The sequence below is a fragment of the Pseudophryne corroboree genome, chromosome 8 (genome assembly GCF_028390025.1).
Source record: "Pseudophryne corroboree isolate aPseCor3 chromosome 8, aPseCor3.hap2, whole genome shotgun sequence".
In the NCBI taxonomy this organism is placed as follows: Eukaryota; Metazoa; Chordata; class Amphibia; order Anura; family Myobatrachidae; genus Pseudophryne; species Pseudophryne corroboree.
The window spans coordinates 459,811,010-459,832,017 of NC_086451.1; the positions used below are offsets into that span (position 1 = coordinate 459,811,010).

Below are 21,008 nucleotides of genomic sequence, written 5' to 3' on the forward strand. Positions count from 1 at the left end.
AAGGACTGTATCTGCGGTGAGTGTCCTCTATACTGGGGGTGTGACACATGGGTGACTGGGGAAGGACTGTATCTGGGGTGAGTGTCCTCTATACTGGGGGTGTGACACATTGGTGACTGGGAAAGGACTGTATCTGGGGTGAGTGTCCTCTATACTGGGGGTGTGACACATGGGTGACTGGGAAAGGACTGTATCTGGGGTGAGTGTCCTCTATACTGGGGGTGTAACATATGGGTGACAGGGAAAGGACTGTATCTGGGGTGAGTGTCCTCTATACTGGGGGTGTGACACATGGGTGACTGGGAAAGGACTGTATCTGGGGTGAGTGTCCTCTATACTGGGGGTGTGACACATGGGTGACTGGGAAAGGACTGTATCTGGGGTGAGTGTCCTCTATACTGGGGGTGTGACATATGGGTGACTGGGAAAGGACTGTATCTGGGGTGAGTGTCATCTATACTGGGGGTGTGACATATGGGTGACTGGGAAAGGACTGTATATGGGGTTAGTGTCCTCTATACTGGGGGTGTGACACATGGGTGACTGGGGAAGGACTGTATCTGGGGTGAGTGTCCTCTATACTGGGGGTGTGACACATGGGTGACTGGGAAAGGACTGTATCTGGGGTGAGTGTCCTCTATACTGGGGGTGTGACATATGGGTGACTGGGAAAGGACTATATCTGGGGTGAGTGTCATCTATACTGGGGGTGTGACATATGGGTGACTGGGAAAGGACTGTATCTGGGGTGAGTGTCATCTATACTGGGGGTGTGACATATGGGTGACAGGGAAAGGACTGTATCTGGGGTAAGTGTCATCTATACTGGGGGTGTGACACATGGGTGACTGGGAAAGGACTGTATCTGGGGTGAGTGTCATCTATACTGGGGGTGTGACACATGGGTGACAGGGAAAGGACTGTATCTGGGGTGAGTGTCCTCTATACTGGGGGTGTGACACATGGGTGACTGGGAAAGGACTGTATCTGGGGTGAGTGTCCTCTATACTGGGGGTGTGACACATGGGTGACTGGGAAGGGACTGTATCTGGGGTGAGTGTCATATATACTGGGGGTGTGACACATGGGTGACTGGGAAAGGACTATATCTGGGGTGAGTGTCATCTATACTGGGGGTGTGACACATGGGTGACTGGGAAAGGACTGTATCTGGGGTGAGTGTCCTCTATACTGGGGGTGTGACACATGGGTGACTGGGAAGGGACTGTATCTGGGGTGAGTGTCCTCTATACTGGGGGTGTGACACATGGGTGACTGGGAAAGGACTGTATCTGGGGTGAGTGTCCTCTATACTGGGGGTGTGACACATGGATGACTGGGAAAGGACTGTATCTGGGGTGAGTGTCCTCTATACTGGGGGTGTGACACATGGGTGACTGGGAAAGGACTGTATCTGGGGTGAGTGTCCTCTATACTGGGGGTGTGACACATGGGTGACTGGGAAAGGACTGTATCTGGGGTGAGTGTCCTCTATACTGGGGGTGTGACACATGGGTGACTGGGAAAGGACTGTATCTGGGGTGAGTGTCCTCTATACTGGGGGTGTGACACATGGGTGACTGGGAAAGGACTGTATCTGGGGTGAGTGTCATCTATACTGGGGGTGTGACACATGGGTGACTGGGAAAGGACTGTATCTGGGGTGAGTGTCCTCTATACTGGGAGTGTGACATATGGGCGACTGGGAAAGGACTGTATCTGGGGTGAGTATCATATATACTGGGGGTGTGACACATGGGTGACTGGGAAAGGACTGTATCTGGGGTGAGTGTCCTCTATACTGGGGGTGTGACACATGGGTGACTGGGAAAGGACTGTATCTGGGGTGAGTGTCATATATACTGGGGGGGTGACACATGGGTGACTGGGAAAGGACTGTGTCTGTGGTGAGTGTCCTCTATACTGGGGGTGTGACACATGGGTGACTGGGAAAGGACTGTATCTGGGGTGAGTGTCATCTATACTGGGGGTGTGACACATGGGTGACTGGGAAAGGACTGTATCTGGGGTGAGTGTCCTCTATACTGGGGGTGTGACACATGGGTGACTGGGAAGGGACTGTATCTGGAGTGAGTGTCCTCTATACTGGGGGTGTGACACATGGGTGACTGGGAAAGGACTGTATCTGGGGTGAGTGTCCTCTATACTGGGGGTGTGACATATGGATGACTGGGAAAGGACTGTATCTGGGGTGAGTGTCCTCTATACTGGGGGTGTGACATATGGGTGACTGGGAAAGGACTGTATCTGGGGTGAGTGTCCTCTATACTGGGGGTGTGACACATGGGTGACTGGGAAAGGACTGTATCTGGGGTGAGTGTCCTCTATACTGGGGGTGTGACACATGGGTGACTGGGAAAGGACTGTATCTGGGGTGAGTGTCATCTATACTGGGGGTGTGACACATGGGTGACTGGGAAAGGACTGTATCTGGGGTGAGTGTCATCTATACTGGGGGTGTGACACATGGGTGACTGGGAAAGGACTGTATCTGGGGTGAGTGTCCTCTATACTGGGAGTGTGACATATGGGTGACTGGGAAAGGACTGTATCTGGGGTGAGTATCATATATACTGGGGGTGTGACACATGGGTGACTGGGAAAGGACTGTATCTGGGGTGAGTGTCCTCTATACTGGGGGTGTGACACATGGGTGACTGGGAAAGGACTGTATCTGGGGTGAGTGTCATATATACTGGGGGTGTGACACATGGGTGACTGGGAAAGGACTGTGTCTGTGGTGAGTGTCCTCTATACTGGGGGTGTGACACATGGGTGACTGGGAAAGGACTGTATCTGGGGTGAGTGTCATATATACTGGGGGTGTGACATATGGGTGACTGGGAAAGGACTGTATCTTGGGTGAGTATAATATATACTGGGGGTGTGACACATGGGTGAGTGGGAAAGGACTGTATCTGGGGTGAGTGTCATCTATACTGGGGGTGTGACACATGGGTGACTGGGAAAGGACTGTATCTGGGGTGAGTGTCCTCTATACTGGGGGTGTGACATATGGGTGACTGGGAAAGGACTGTATCTGGGGTGAGTGTCCTCTATACTGGGAGTGTGACATATGGGTGACTGGGAAAGGACTTTATCTGGGGTGAGTGTCATCTATACTGGGGGTGTGACACATGGGTGACTGGGAAAGGACTGTATCTGGGGTGAGTGTCCTCTATACTGGGGGTGTAACACATGGGTGACAGGGAAAGGACTGTATCTGGGGTGAGTATCATATATACTGGGGGTGTGACACATGGGTGACTGGGAAAGGACTTTATCTGGGGTGAGTGTCCTCTATACTGGGAGTGTGACATATGGGTGACTGGGAAAGGACTGTATCTGGGGTGAGTATCATATATACTGGGGGTGTGACACATGGGTGACTGGGAAAGGACTTTATCTGGGGTGAGTGTCCTCTATACTGGGGGTGTGACACATGGGTGAGTGGGAAAGGACTGTATCTGGGGTGAGTGTCATCTATACTGGGGGTGTGACACATGGGTGACTGGGAAAGGACTGTATCTGGGGTGAGTGTCCTCTATACTGGGGGTGTGACACATGGGTGACTGGGAAAGGACTGTATCTGGGGTGAGTGTCCTCTATACTGGGGGTGTGACACATGGGTGACTGGGGAAGGACTGTATCTGGGGTGAGTGTCCTCTATACTGGGGGTGTGACACATGGGTGACTGGGAAAGGACTGTATCTGGGGTGAGTGTCCTCTATACTGGGGGTGTGACATATGGGTGACTGGGAAAGGACTGTATCTGGGGTGAGTGTCATCTATACTGGGGGTGTGACATATGGGTGACTGGGAAAGGACTGTATCTGGGGTGAGTGTCATCTATACTGGGGGTGTGACATATGGGTGACAGGGAAAGGACTGTATCTGGGGTAAGTGTCATCTATACTGGGGGTGTGACACATGGGTGACTGGGAAAGGACTGTATCTGGGGTGAGTGTCATCTATACTGGGGGTGTGACACATGGGTGACAGGGAAAGGACTGTATCTGGGGTGAGTGTCCTCTATACTGGGGGTGTGACACATGGGTGACTGGGAAAGGACTGTATCTGGGGTGAGTGTCCTCTATACTGGGGGTGTGACACATGGGTGTCTGGGAAAGGACTGTATCTGGGGTGAGTGTCCTCTATACTGGGGATGTGACACATGGGTGACTGGGAAAGGACTGTATCTGGGGTGAGTGTCCTCTATACTGGGGGTGTGACACATGGGTGACTGGGAAAGGACTGTATCTGGGGTGAGTGTCATCTATACTGGGGGTGTGACATATGAGTGACTGGGAAAGGACTGTATCTGGGGTGAGTGTCATATATACTGGGGGTGTGACACATGGGTGACTGGGAAAGGACTATATCTGGGGTGAGTGTCATCTATACTGGGGGTGTGACACATGGGTGACTGGGAAAGGACTGTATCTGGGGTGAGTGTCCTCTATACTGGGGGTGTGACACATGGGTGACTGGGAAGGGACTGTATCTGGGGTGAGTGTCCTCTATACTGGGGGTGTGACACATGGGTGACTGGGAAAGGACTGTATCTGGGGTGAGTGTCCTCTATACTGGGGGTGTGACACATGGATGACTGGGAAAGGACTGTATCTGGGGTGAGTGTCCTCTATACTGGGGGTGTGACACATGGGTGACTGGGAAAGGACTGTATCTGGGGTGAGTGTCCTCTATACTGGGGGTGTGACACATGGGTGACTGGGAAAGGACTGTATCTGGGGTGAGTGTCCTCTATACTGGGGGTGTGACACATGGGTGACTGGGAAAGGACTGTATCTGGGGTGAGTGTCCTCTATACTGGGGGTGTGACACATGGGTGACTGGGAAAGGACTGTATCTGGGGTGAGTGTCATCTATACTGGGGGTGTGACACATGGGTGACTGGGAAAGGACTGTATCTGGGGTGAGTGTCCTCTATACTGGGGGTGTGACACATGGGTGACTGGGAAAGGACTGTATCTGGGGTGAGTGTCCTCTATACTGGGGGTGTGACACATGGGTGACTGGGGAAGGACTGTATCTGGGGTGAGTGTCCTCTATACTGGGGGTGTGACACATGGGTGACTGGGAAAGGACTGTATCTGGGGTGAGTGTCCTCTATACTGGGGGTGTGACATATGGGTGACTGGGAAAGGACTGTATCTGGGGTGAGTGTCATCTATACTGGGGGTGTGACATATGGGTGACTGGGAAAGGACTGTATCTGGGGTGAGTGTCATCTATACTGGGGGTGTGACATATGGGTGACAGGGAAAGGACTGTATCTGGGGTAAGTGTCATCTATACTGGGGGTGTGACACATGGGTGACTGGGAAAGGACTGTATCTGGGGTGAGTGTCATCTATACTGGGGGTGTGACACATGGGTGACAGGGAAAGGACTGTATCTGGGGTGAGTGTCCTCTATACTGGGGGTGTGACACATGGGTGACTGGGAAAGGACTGTATCTGGGGTGAGTGTCCTCTATACTGGGGGTGTGACACATGGGTGTCTGGGAAAGGACTGTATCTGGGGTGAGTGTCCTCTATACTGGGGATGTGACACATGGGTGACTGGGAAAGGACTGTATCTGGGGTGAGTGTCCTCTATACTGGGGGTGTGACATATGGGTGACTGTGAAAGGACTGTATCTGGGGTGAGTGTCATCTATACTGGGGGTGTGACATATGAGTGACTGGGAAAGGACTGTATCTGGGGTGAGTGTCATATATACTGGGGGTGTGACACATGGGTGACTGGGAAAGGACTATATCTGGGGTGAGTGTCATCTATACTGGGGGTGTGACACATGGGTGACTGGGAAAGGACTGTATCTGGGGTGAGTGTCCTCTATACTGGGGGTGTGACACATGGGTGACTGGGAAGGGACTGTATCTGGGGTGAGTGTCCTCTATACTGGGGGTGTGACACATGGGTGACTGGGAAAGGACTGTATCTGGGGTGAGTGTCCTCTATACTGGGGGTGTGACACATGGATGACTGGGAAAGGACTGTATCTGGGGTGAGTGTCCTCTATACTGGGGGTGTGACACATGGGTGACTGGGAAAGGACTGTATCTGGGGTGAGTGTCCTCTATACTGGGGGTGTGACACATGGGTGACTGGGAAAGGACTGTATCTGGGGTGAGTGTCCTCTATACTGGGGGTGTGACACATGGGTGACTGGGAAAGGACTGTATCTGGGGTGAGTGTCCTCTATACTGGGGGTGTGACACATGGGTGACTGGGAAAGGACTGTATCTGGGGTGAGTGTCATCTATACTGGGGGTGTGACACATGGGTGACTGGGAAAGGACTGTATCTGGGGTGAGTGTCCTCTATACTGGGAGTGTGACATATGGGCGACTGGGAAAGGACTGTATCTGGGGTGAGTATCATATATACTGGGGGTGTGACACATTGGTGACTGGGAAAGGACTGTATCTGGGGTGAGTGTCCTCTATACTGGGGGTGTGACACATGGGTGACTGGGAAAGGACTGTATCTGGGGTGAGTGTCATATATACTGGGGGGGGGGACACATGGGTGACTGGGAAAGGACTGTGTCTGTGGTGAGTGTCCTCTATACTGGGGGTGTGACACATGGGTGACTGGGAAAGGACTGTATCTGGGGTGAGTGTCATCTATACTGGGGGTGTGACACATGGGTGACTGGGAAAGGACTGTATCTGGGGTCAGTGTCCTCTATACTGGGGGTGTGACACATGGGTGACTGGGAAGGGACTGTATCTGGGGTGAGTGTCCTCTATACTGGGGGTGTGACACATGGGTGACTGGGAAAGGACTGTATCTGGGGTGAGTGTCCTCTATACTGGGGGTGTGACATATGGATGACTGGGAAAGGACTGTATCTGGGGTGAGTGTCCTCTATACTGGGGGTGTGACATATGGGTGACTGGGAAAGGACTGTATCTGGGGTGAGTGTCCTCTATACTGGGGGTGTGACACATGGGTGACTGGGAAAGGACTGTATCTGGGGTGAGTGTCCTCTATACTGGGGGTGTGACACATGGGTGACTGGGAAAGGACTGTATCTGGGGTGAGTGTCATCTATACTGAGGGTGTGACACATGGGTGACTGGGAAAGGACTGTATCTGGGGTGAGTGTCATCTATACTGGGGGTGTGACACATGGGTGACTGGGAAAGGACTGTATCTGGGGTGAGTGTCCTCTATACTGGGAGTGTGACATATGGGTGACTGGGAAAGGACTGTATCTGGGGTGAGTATCATATATACTGGGGGTGTGACACATGGGTGACAGGGAAAGGACTGTATCTGGGGTGAGTGTCCTCTATACTGGGGGTGTGACACATGGGTGACTGGGAAAGGACTGTATCTGGGGTGAGTGTCATATATACTTGGGGTGTGACACATGGGTGACTGGGAAAGGACTGTGTCTGTGGTGAGTGTCCTCTATACTGGGGGTGTGACACATGGGTGACTGGGAAAGGACTGTATCTGGGGTGAGTGTCATATATACTGGGGGTGTGACATATGGGTGACTGGGAAAGGACTGTATCTTGGGTGAGTATAATATATACTGGGGGTGTGACACATGGGTGAGTGGGAAAGGACTGTATCTGGGGTGAGTGTCATCTATACTGGGGGTGTGACACATGGGTGACTGGGAAAGGACTGTATCTGGGGTGAGTGTCCTCTATACTGGGGGTGTGACATATGGGTGACTGGGAAAGGACTGTATCTGGGGTGAGTGTCATCTATAATGGGGTGTAACACATGGGTGACAGGGAAAGGACTGTATCTGGGGTGAGTATCATATATACTGGGGGTGTGACACATGGGTGACTGGGAAAGGACTTTATCTGGGGTGAGTGTCCTCTATACTGGGAGTGTGACATATGGGTGACTGGGAAAGGACTGTATCTGGGGTGAGTATCATATATACTGGGGGTGTGACACATGGGTGAGTGGGAAAGGACTGTATCTGGGGTGAGTGTCATCTATACTGGGGGTGTGACACATGGGTGACTGGGAAAGGACTGTATCTGGGGTGAGTGTCCTCTATACTGGGGGTGTGACACATGGGTGACTGGGAAAGGACTGTATCTGGGGTGAGTGTCCTCTATACTGGGGGTGTGACACATGGGTGAGTGGGAAAGGACTGTATCTGGGGTGAGTGTCCTCTATACTGGGGGAGTGACACATGGGTGACTGGGAAAGGACTGTATCTGGGGTGAGTGTCATCTATACTGGGGGTGTGACATATGGGTGACTGGGAAAGGACTGTATCTGGGGTGAGTGTCATCTATACTGGGGTGTGACACATCGTGACTTGGAAAGGACTGTATCTGGGGTGAGTGTCCTCTATACTGGGGGTGTGACATATGGGTGACTGGGAAAGGACTGTATCTGGGGTGAGTGTCATCTATACTGGGGGTGTGACACATGGGTGACTGGGAAAGGACTGTATCTGGGGTGAGTGTCCTCTATACTGGGGGTGTGACACATGGGTGACTGGGAAAGGACTGTATCTGGGGTGAGTGTCCTCTATACTGGGGGTGTGACACATGGGTGTCTGGGAAAGGACTGTATCTGCGGTGAGTGTCCTCTATACTGGGGGTGTGACACATGGGTGACTGGGAAAGGACTGTATCTGGGGTGAGTGTCCTCTATACTGGGGGTGTGACACATGGGTGACTGGGAAAGGACTGTATCTGGGGTGAGTGTCCTCTATACTGGGGGTGTAACATATGGGTGACTGGGAAAGGACTGTATCTGGGGTGAGTGTCCTCTATACTGGGGGTGTGACACATGGGTGACTGGGAAAGGACTGTATCTGGGGTGAGTGTCCTCTATACTGGGGGTGTGACATATGGGTGACTGGGAAAGGACTGTATCTGGGGTGAGTGTCATCTATACTGGGGGTGTGACATATGGGTGACTGGGAAAGGACTGTATATGGGGTTAGTGTCCTCTATACTGGGGGTGTGACACATGGGTGACTGGGGAAGGACTGTAACTGGGGTGAGTGTCCTCTATACTGGGGGTGTGACACATGGGTGACTGGGAAAGGACTGTATCTGGGGTGAGTGTCCTCTATACTGGGGGTGTGACATATGGGTGACTGGGAAAGGACTGTATCTGGGGTGAGTGTCATCTATACTGGGGGTGTGACATATGGGTGACTGGGAAAGGACTGTATCTGGGGTGAGTGTCATCTATACTGGGGGTGTGACATATGGGTGACAGGGAAAGGACTGTATCTGGGGTAAGTGTCATCTATACTGGGGGTGTGACACATGGGTGACTGGGAAAGGACTGTATCTGGGGTGAGTGTCATCTATACTGGGGGTGTGACACATGGGTGACAGGGAAAGGACTGTATCTGGGGTGAGTGTCCTCTATACTGGGGGTGTGACACATGGGTGACTGGGAAAGGACTGTATCTGGGGTGAGTGTCCTCTATACTGGGGGTGTGACACATGGGTGTCTGGGAAAGGACTGTATCTGGGGTGAGTGTCCTCTATACTGGGGATGTGACACATGGGTGACTGGGAAAGGACTGTATCTGGGGTGAGTGTCCTCTATACTGGGGGTGTGACATATGGGTGACTGGGAAAGGACTGTATCTGGGGTGAGTGTCATCTATACTGGGGGTGTGACATATGGGTGACTGGGAAAGGACTGTATCTGGGGTGAGTGTCATATATACTGGGGGTGTGACACATGGGTGACTGGGAAAGGACTATATCTGGGGTGAGTGTCATCTATACTGGGGGTGTGACACATGGGTGACTGGGAAAGGACTGTATCTGGGGTGAGTGTCCTCTATACTGGGGGTGTGACACATGGGTGACTGGGAAGGGACTGTATCTGGGGTGAGTGTCCTCTATACTGGGGGTGTGACACATGGGTGACTGGGAAAGGACTGTATCTGGGGTGAGTGTCCTCTATACTGGGGGTGTGACACATGGATGACTGGGAAAGGACTGTATCTGGGGTGAGTGTCCTCTATACTGGGGGTGTGACACATGGGTGACTGGGAAAGGACTGTATCTGGGGTGAGTGTCCTCTATACTGGGGGTGTGACACATGGGTGACTGGGAAAGGACTGTATCTGGGGTGAGTGTCCTCTATACTGGGGGTGTGACACATGGGTGACTGGGAAAGGACTGTATCTGGGGTGAGTGTCCTCTATACTGGGGGTGTGACACATGGGTGACTGGGAAAGGACTGTATCTGGGGTGAGTGTCATCTATACTGGGGGTGTGACACATGGGTGACTGGGAAAGGACTGTATCTGGGGTGAGTGTCCTCTATACTGGGAGTGTGACATATGGGCGACTGGGAAAGGACTGTATCTGGGGTGAGTATCATATATACTGGGGGTGTGACACATGGGTGACTGGGAAAGGACTGTATCTGGGGTGAGTGTCCTCTATACTGGGGGTGTGACACATGGGTGACTGGGAAAGGACTGTATCTGGGGTGAGTGTCCTCTATACTGGGGGTGTGACACATGGGTGACTGGGAAAGGACTGTATCTGGGGTGAGTGTCCTCTATACTGGGGGTGTGACACATGGGTGACTGGGAAAGGACTGTATCTGGGGTGAGTGTCCTCTATACTGGGGGTGTGACACATGGGTGACTGGGAAAGGACTGTATCTGGGGTGAGTGTCATCTATACTGGGGGTGTGACACATGGGTGACTGGGAAAGGACTGTATCTGGGGTGAGTGTCCTCTATACTGGGAGTGTGACATATGGGCGACTGGGAAAGGACTGTATCTGGGGTGAGTATCATATATACTGGGGGTGTGACACATGGGTGACTGGGAAAGGACTGTATCTGGGGTGAGTGTCCTCTATACTGGGGGTGTGACACATGGGTGACTGGGAAAGGACTGTATCTGGGGTGAGTGTCATCTATACTGGGGGTGTGACACATGGGTGACTGGGAAAGGACTGTATCTGGGGTGAGTGTCCTCTATACTGGGGGTGTGACACATGGGTGACTGGGAAGGGACTGTATCTGGGGTGAGTGTCCTCTATACTGGGGGTGTGACACATGGGTGACTGGGAAAGGACTGTATCTGGGGTGAGTGTCCTCTATACTGGGGGTGTGACATATGGATGACTGGGAAAGGACTGTATCTGGGGTGAGTGTCCTCTATACTGGGGGTGTGACATATGGGTGACAGGGAAAGGACTGTATCTGGGGTGAGTGTCCTTGATACTGGGGGTGTGACACATTGGTGACTGGGAAAGGACTGTATCTGGGGTGAGTGTCCTCTATACTGGGGGTGTGACACATGGGTGACTGGGAAAGGACTGTATCTGGGGTGAGTGTCATCTATACTGGGGGTGTGACACATGGGTGTCTGGGAAAGGACTGTATCTGGGGTGAGTGTCATCTATACTGGGGGTGTGACACATGGGTGACTGGGAAAGGACTGTATCTGGGGTGAGTGTCCTCTATACTGGGAGTGTGACATATGGGTGACTGGGAAAGGACTGTATCTGGGGTGAGTATCATATATACTGGGGGTGTGACACATGGGTGACTGGGAAAGGACTGTATCTGGGGTGAGTGTCCTCTATACTGGGGGTGTGACACATGGGTGACTGGGAAAGGACTGTATCTGGGGTGAGTGTCATATATACTGGGGGTGTGACACATGGGTGACTGGGAAAGGACTGTGTCTGTGGTGAGTGTCCTCTATACTGGGGGTGTGACACATGGGTGACTGGGAAAGGACTGTATCTGGGGTGAGTGTCATATATACTGGGGGTGTGACATATGGGTGACTGGGAAAGGACTGTATCTGGGGTGAGTATAATATATACTGGGGGTGTGACACATGGGTGAATGGGAAAGGACTGTATCTGGGGTGAGTGTCATCTATACTGGGGGTGTGACACATGGGTGACTGGGAAAGGACTGTATCTGGGGTGAGTGTCATCTATACTGGGGGTGTGACATATGGGTGACAGGGAAAGGACTGTATCTGGGGTAAGTGTCATCTATACTGGGGGTGTGACACATGGGTGACTGGGAAAGGACTGTATCTGGGGTGAGTGTCATCTATACTGGGGGTGTGACACATGGGTGACAGGGAAAGGACTGTATCTGGGGTGAGTGTCCTCTATACTGGGGGTGTGACACATGGGTGACTGGGAAAGGACTGTATCTGGGGTGAGTGTCCTCTATACTGGGGGTGTGACACATGGGTGTCTGGGAAAGGACTGTATCTGGGGTGAGTGTCCTCTATACTGGGGATGTGACACATGGGTGACTGGGAAAGGACTGTATCTGGGGTGAGTGTCCTCTATACTGGGGGTGTGACATATGGGTGACTGGGAAAGGACTGTATCTGGGGTGAGTGTCATCTATACTGGGGGTGTGACATATGGGTGACTGGGAAAGGACTGTATCTGGGGTGAGTGTCATATATACTGGGGGTGTGACACATGGGTGACTGGGAAAGGACTATATCTGGGGTGAGTGTCATCTATACTGGGGGTGTGACACATGGGTGACTGGGAAAGGACTGTATCTGGGGTGAGTGTCCTCTATACTGGGGGTGTGACACATGGGTGACTGGGAAGGGACTGTATCTGGGGTGAGTGTCCTCTATACTGGGGGTGTGACACATGGGTGACTGGGAAAGGACTGTATCTGGGGTGAGTGTCCTCTATACTGGGGGTGTGACACATGGATGACTGGGAAAGGACTGTATCTGGGGTGAGTGTCCTCTATACTGGGGGTGTGACACATGGGTGACTGGGAAAGGACTGTATCTGGGGTGAGTGTCCTCTATACTGGGGGTGTGACACATGGGTGACTGGGAAAGGACTGTATCTGGGGTGAGTGTCCTCTATACTGGGGGTGTGACACATGGGTGACTGGGAAAGGACTGTATCTGGGGTGAGTGTCCTCTATACTGGGGTGTGACACATGGGTGACTGGGAAAGGACTGTATCTGGGGTGAGTGTCATCTATACTGGGGGTGTGACACATGGGTGACTGGGAAAGGACTGTATCTGGGGTGAGTGTCCTCTATACTGGGAGTGTGACATATGGGCGACTGGGAAAGGACTGTATCTGGGGTGAGTGTCCTCTATACTGGGGGTGTGACACATGGGTGACTGGGAAAGGACTGTATCTGGGGTGAGTGTCATATATACTGGGGGGGTGACACATGGGTGACTGGGAAAGGACTGTGTCTGTGGTGAGTGTCCTCTATACTGGGGGTGTGACACATGGGTGACTGGGAAAGGACTGTATCTGGGGTGAGTGTCCTCTATACTGGGAGTGTGACATATGGGTGACTGGGAAAGGACTGTATCTGGGGTGAGTGTCATCTATACTGGGGGTGTGACACATGGGTGACTGGGAAAGGACTGTATCTGGGGTGAGTGTCATCTATACTGGGGGTGTGACACATGGGTGACTGGGAAAGGACTGTATCTGGGGTGAGTGTCCTCTATACTGGGAGTGTGACATATGGGTGACTGGGAAAGGACTGTATCTGGGGTGAGTATCATATATACTGGGGGTGTGACACATGGGTGACTTGGAAAGGACTGTATCTGGGGTGAGTGTCCTCTATACTGGGGGTGTGACACATGGGTGACTGGGAAAGGACTGTATCTGGGGTGAGTGTCATATATACTGGGGGTGTGACACATGGGTGACTGGGAAAGGACTGTGTCTGTGGTGAGTGTCCTCTATACTGGGGGTGTGACACATGGGTGACTGGGAAAGGACTGTATCTGGGGTGAGTGTCCTATATACTGGGGGTGTGACATATGGGTGACTGGGAAAGGACTGTATCTGGGGTGAGTGTCATCTATAATGGGGGTGTAACACATGGGTGACAGGGAAAGGACTGTATCTGGGGTGAGTATCATATATACTGGGGGTGTGACACATGGGTGACTGGGAAAGGACTTTATCTGGGGTGAGTGTCCTCTATACTGGGGGGGGGGGGGTGACACATGGGTGACTGGGAAAGGACTGTATCTGGGGTGAGTGTCATCTATAATGGGGGTGTAACACATGGGTGACAGGGAAAGGACTGTATCTGGGGTGAGTATCATATATACTGGGGGTGTGACACATGGGTGACTGGGAAAGGACTGTATCTGGGGTGAGTGTCCTCTATACTGGGGGTGTGACATATGGGTGACTGGGAAAGGACTGTATCTGGGGTGAGTGTCATCTATACTGGGGGTGTGACAAATGGGTGACTGGGAAAGGACTGTATCTGGGGTGAGTGTCATCTATACTGGGGGTGTGACATATGGGTGACTGGGAAAGGACTGTATCTGGGGTTAGTGTCCTCTATACTGGGGGTGTGACACATGGGTGACTGGGAAAGGACTGTATCTGGGGTGAGTGTCATCTATAATGGGGGTGTAACACATGGGTGACAGGGAAAGGACTGTATCTGGGGTGAGTGTCCTCTATACTGGGGGTGTGACATATGGGTGACTGGGAAAGGACTGTATCTGGGGTGAGTGTCATCTATACTGGGGGTGTGACATATGGGTGACTGGGAAAGGACTGTATCTGGGGTGAGTATCATATATACTGGGGGTGTGACACATGGGTGACTGGGAATGGACTGTATCTGGGGTGAGTGTCCTCTATACTGGGGGTGTGACATATGGGTGACTGGGAAAGGACTGTATCTGGGGTGAGTGACATCTATACTGGGGGTGTGACACATGAGTGACTGGGAAAGGACTGTATCTGGGGTGAGTGTCCTCTATACTGGGGGGTGTGACATATGGGTGACTGGGAAAGGACTGTATCTGGGGTGAGTGTCATCTATACTGGGGGTGTGACATATGGCTGACTGGGAAAGGACTGTGTCTGGGGTGAGTGTCATCTATACTGGGGGTGTGACACATGGGTGACTGGGAAAGGACTGTATCTGGGGTGAGTGTCCTCTATACTGGGGGTGTGACATATGGATGACTGGGAAAGGACTGTATCTGGGGTGAGTGTCCTCTATACTGGGGGTGTGACATATGGGTGACTGGGAAAGGACTGTATCTGGGGTGAGTGTCCTCTATACTGGGGGTGTGACACATGGGTGACTGGGAAAGGACTGTATCTGGGGTGAGTGTCCTCTATACTGGGGGTGTGACACATGGGTGACTGGGAAAGGACTGTATCTGGGGTGAGTGTCATCTATACTGAGGGTGTGACACATGGGTGACTGGGAAAGGACTGTATCTGGGGTGAGTGTCATCTATACTGGGGGTGTGACACATGGGTGACTGGGAAAGGACTGTATCTGGGGTGAGTGTCCTCTATACTGGGAGTGTGACATATGGGTGACTGGGAAAGGACTGTATCTGGGGTGAGTATCATATATACTGGGGGTGTGACACATGGGTGACAGGGAAAGGACTGTATCTGGGGTGAGTGTCCTCTATACTGGGGGTGTGACACATGGGTGACTGGGAAAGGACTGTATCTGGGGTGAGTGTCATATATACTGGGGGTGTGACACATGGGTGACTGGGAAAGGACTGTGTCTGTGGTGAGTGTCCTCTATACTGGGGGTGTGACACATGGGTGACTGGGAAAGGACTGTATCTGGGGTGAGTGTCATATATACTGGGGGTGTGACATATGGGTGACTGGGAAAGGACTGTATCTTGGGTGAGTATAATATATACTGGGGGTGTGACACATGGGTGAGTGGGAAAGGACTGTATCTGGGGTGAGTGTCATCTATACTGGGGGTGTGACACATGGGTGACTGGGAAAGGACTGTATCTGGGGTGAGTGTCCTCTATACTGGGGGTGTGACATATGGGTGACTGGGAAAGGACTGTATCTGGGGTGAATGTCATCTATAATGGGGTGTAACACATGGGTGACAGGGAAAGGACTGTATCTGGGGTGAGTATCATATATACTGGGGGTGTGACACATGGGTGACTGGGAAAGGACTTTATCTGGGGTGAGTGTCCTCTATACTGGGAGTGTGACATATGGGTGACTGGGAAAGGACTGTATCTGGGGTGAGTATCATATATACTGGGGGTGTGACACATGGGTGAGTGGGAAAGGACTGTATCTGGGGTGAGTGTCATCTATACTGGGGGTGTGACACATGGGTGACTGGGAAAGGACTGTATCTGGGGTGAGTGTCCTCTATACTGGGGGTGTGACACATGGGTGACTGGGAAAGGACTGTATCTGGGGTGAGTGTCCTCTATACTGGGGGTGTGACACATGGGTGACTGGGAAAGGACTGTATCTGGGGTGAGTGTCCTCTATACTGGGGGTGTGACACATGGGTGAGTGGGAAAGGACTGTATCTGGGGTGAGTGTCCTCTATACTGGGGGAGTGACACATGGGTGACTGGGAAAGGACTGTATCTGGGGTGAGTGTCATCTATACTGGGGGTGTGACATATGGGTGACTGGGAAAGGACTGTATCTGGGGTGAGTGTCATTTATACAGGGGTGTGACACATCGTGACTTGGAAAGGACTGTATCTGGGGTGAGTGTCCTCTATACTGGGGGTGTGACATATGGGTGACTGGGAAAGGACTGTATCTGGGGTGAGTGTCCTCTATACTGGGGGTGTGACATATGGGTGACTGGGAAAGGACTGTATCTGGGGTGAGTGACATCTATACTGGGGGTGTGACACATGAGTGACTGGGAAAGGACTGTATCTGGGGTGAGTGTCCTCTATACTGGGGGGTGTGACATATGGGTGACTGGGAAAGGACTGTATCTGGGGTGAGTGTCATCTATACTGGGGGTGTGACATATGGCTGACTGGGAAAGGACTGTGTCTGGGGTGAGTGTCATCTATACTGGGGGTGTGACACATGGGTGACTGGGAAAGGACTGTATCTGGGGTGAGTGTCCTCTATACTGGGGGTGTGACATATGGATGACTGGGAAAGGACTGTATCTGGGGTGAGTGTCCTCTATACTGGGGGTGTGACATATGGGTGACTGGGAAAGGACTGTATCTGGGGTGAGTGTCCTCTATACTGGGGGTGTGACACATGGGTGACTGGGAAAGGACTGTATCTGGGGTGAGTGTCCTCTATACTGGGGGTGTGACACATGGGTGACTGGGAAAGGACTGTATCTGGGGTGAGTGTCATCTATACTGAGGGTGTGACACATGGGTGACTGGGAAAGGACTGTATCTGGGGTGAGTGTCATCTATACTGGGGGTGTGACACATGGGTGACTGGGAAAGGACTGTATCTGGGGTGAGTGTCCTCTATACTGGGAGTGTGACATATGGGTGACTGGGAAAGGACTGTATCTGGGGTGAGTATCATATATACTGGGGGTGTGACACATGGGTGACAGGGAAAGGACTGTATCTGGGGTGAGTGTCCTCTATACTGGGGGTGTGACACATGGGTGACTGGGAAAGGACTGTATCTGGGGTGAGTGTCATATATACTGGGGGTGTGACACATGGGTGACTGGGAAAGGACTGTGTCTGTGGTGAGTGTCCTCTATACTGGGGGTGTGACACATGGGTGACTGGGAAAGGACTGTATCTGGGGTGAGTGTCATATATACTGGGGGTGTGACATATGGGTGACTGGGAAAGGACTGTATCTTGGGTGAGTATAATATATACTGGGGGTGTGACACATGGGTGAGTGGGAAAGGACTGTATCTGGGGTGAGTGTCATCTATACTGGGGGTGTGACACATGGGTGACTGGGAAAGGACTGTATCTGGGGTGAGTGTCCTCTATACTGGGGGTGTGACATATGGGTGACTGGGAAAGGACTGTATCTGGGGTGAATGTCATCTATAATGGGGTGTAACACATGGGTGACAGGGAAAGGACTGTATCTGGGGTGAGTATCATATATACTGGGGGTGTGACACATGGGTGACTGGGAAAGGACTTTATCTGGGGTGAGTGTCCTCTATACTGGGAGTGTGACATATGGGTGACTGGGAAAGGACTGTATCTGGGGTGAGTATCATATATACTGGGGGTGTGACACATGGGTGAGTGGGAAAGGACTGTATCTGGGGTGAGTGTCATCTATACTGGGGGTGTGACACATGGGTGACTGGGAAAGGACTGTATCTGGGGTGAGTGTCCTCTATACTGGGGGTGTGACACATGGGTGACTGGGAAAGGACTGTATCTGGGGTGAGTGTCCTCTATACTGGGGGTGTGACACATGGGTGACTGGGAAAGGACTGTATCTGGGGTGAGTGTCCTCTATACTGGGGGTGTGACACATGGGTGAGTGGGAAAGGACTGTATCTGGGGTGAGTGTCCTCTATACTGGGGGAGTGACACATGGGTGACTGGGAAAGGACTGTATCTGGGGTGAGTGTCATCTATACTGGGGGTGTGACATATGGGTGACTGGGAAAGGACTGTATCTGGGGTGAGTGTCATTTATACAGGGGTGTGACACATCGTGACTTGGAAAGGACTGTATCTGGGGTGAGTGTCCTCTATACTGGGGGTGTGACATATGGGTGACTGGGAAAGGACTGTATCTGGGGTGAGTGTCATCTATACTGGGGGTGTGACACATGGGTGACTGGGAAAGGACTGTATCTGGGGTGAGTGTCCTCTATACTGGGGGTGTGACACATGGGTGACTGGGAAAGGACTGTATCTGGGGTGAGTGTCCTCTATACTGGGGGTGTGACACATGGGTGTCTGGGAAAGGACTGTATCTGCGGTGAGTGTCCTCTATACTGGGGGTGTGACACATGGGTGACTGGGAAAGGACTGTATCTGGGGTGAGTGTCCTCTATACTGGGGGTGTGACACATTGGTGACTGGGAAAGGACTGTATCTGGGGTGAGTGTCCTCTATACTGGGGGTGTGACACATGGGTGACTGGGAAAGGACTGTATCTGGGGTGAGTGTCCTCTATACTGGGGGTGTAACATATGGGTGACTGGGAAAGGACTGTATCTGGGGTGAGTGTCCTCTATACTGGGGGTGTGACACATGGGTGACTGGGAAAGGACTGTATCTGGGGTGAGTGTCCTCTATACTGGGGGTGTGACATATGGGTGACTGGGAAAGGACTGTATCTGGGGTGAGTGTCATCTATACTGGGGGTGTGACATATGGGTGACTGGGAAAGGACTGTATATGGGGTTAGTGTCCTCTATACTGGGGGTGTGACACATGGGTGACTGGGGAAGGACTGTATCTGGGGTGAGTGTCCTCTATACTGGGGGTGTGACACATGGGTGACTGGGAAAGGACTGTATCTGGGGTGAGTGTCCTCTATACTGGGGGTGTGACATATGGGTGACTGGGAAAGGACTGTATCTGGGGTGAGTGTCATCTATACTGGGGGTGTGACATATGGGTGACTGGGAAAGGACTGTATCTGGGGTGAGTGTCATCTATACTGGGGGTGTGACATATGGGTGACAGGGAAAGGACTGTATCTGGGGTAAGTGTCATCTATACTGGGGGTGTGACACATGGGTGACTGGGAAAGGACTGTATCTGGGGTGAGTGTCATCTATACTGGGGGTGTGACACATGGGTGACAGGGAAAGGACTGTATCTGGGGTGAGTGTCCTCTATACTGGGGGTGTGACACATGGGTGACTGGGAAAGGACTGTATCTGGGGTGAGTGTCCTCTATACTGGGGGTGTGACACATGGGTGTCTGGGAAAGGACTGTATCTGGGGTGAGTGTCCTCTATACTGGGGATGTGACACATGGGTGACTGGGAAAGGACTGTATCTGGGGTGAGTGTCCTCTATACTGGGGGTGTGACATATGGGTGACTGGGAAAGGACTGTATCTGGGGTGAGTGTCATCTATACTGGGGGTGTGACATATGGGTGACTGGGAAAGGACTGTATCTGGGGTGAGTGTCATATATACTGGGGGTGTGACACATGGGTGACTGGGAAAGGACTATATCTGGGGTGAGTGTCATCTATACTGGGGGTGTGACACATGGGTGACTGGGAAAGGACTGTATCTGGGGTGAGTGTCCTCTATACTGGGGGTGTGACACATGGGTGACTGGGAAGGGACTGTATCTGGGGTGAGTGTCCTCTATACTGGGGGTGTGACACATGGGTGACTGGGAAAGGACTGTATCTGGGGTGAGTGTCCTCTATACTGGGGGTGTGACACATGGATGACTGGGAAAGGACTGTATCTGGGGTGAGTGTCCTCTATACTGGGGGTGTGACACATGGGTGACTGGGAAAGGACTGTATCTGGGGTGAGTGTCCTCTATACTGGGGGTGTGACACATGGGTGACTGGGAAAGGACTGTATCTGGGGTGAGTGTCCTCTATACTGGGGGTGTGACACATGGGTGACTGGGAAAGGACTGTATCTGGGGTGAGTGTCCTCTATACTGGGGGTGTGACACATGGGTGACTGGGAAAGGACTGTATCTGGGGTGAGTGTCATCTATACTGGGGGTGTGACACATGGGTGACTGGGAAAGGACTGTATCTGGGGTGAGTGTCCTCTATACTGGGAGTGTGACATATGGGCGACTGGGAAAGGACTGTATCTGGGGTGAGTATCATATATACTGGGGGTGTGACACATGGGTGACTGGGAAAGGACTGTATCTGGGGTGAGTGTCCTCTATACTGGGGGTGTGACACATGGGTGACTGGGAAAGGACTGTATCTGGGGTGAGTGTCATATATACTGGGGGGGTGACACATGGGTGACTGGGAAAGGACTGTGTCTGTGGTGAGTGTCCTCTATACTGGGGGTGTGACACATGGGTGACTGGGAAAGGACTGTATCTGGGGTGAGTGTCATCTATACTGGGGGTGTGACACATGGGTGACTGGGAAAGGACTGTATCTGGGGTGAGTGTCCTCTATACTGGGGGTGTGACACATGGGTGACTGGGAAAGGACTGTATCTGGGGTGAGTGTCATCTATACTGGGGGTGTGACACATGGGTGACTGGGAAAGGACTGTATCTGGGGTGAGTGTC

The 21,008-nt window shown here is 52.3% G+C and overlaps 1 protein-coding gene across 1 annotated transcript in view; it reads left to right on the plus strand.

Moving 5' to 3' along the window:
* Window positions 1-21,008, plus strand: part of LOC134949965 (class I histocompatibility antigen, Gogo-B*0102 alpha chain-like) — a 288,485-nt gene that overhangs the window by 149,392 nt on the left and 118,085 nt on the right. The window lies entirely within an intron of this gene.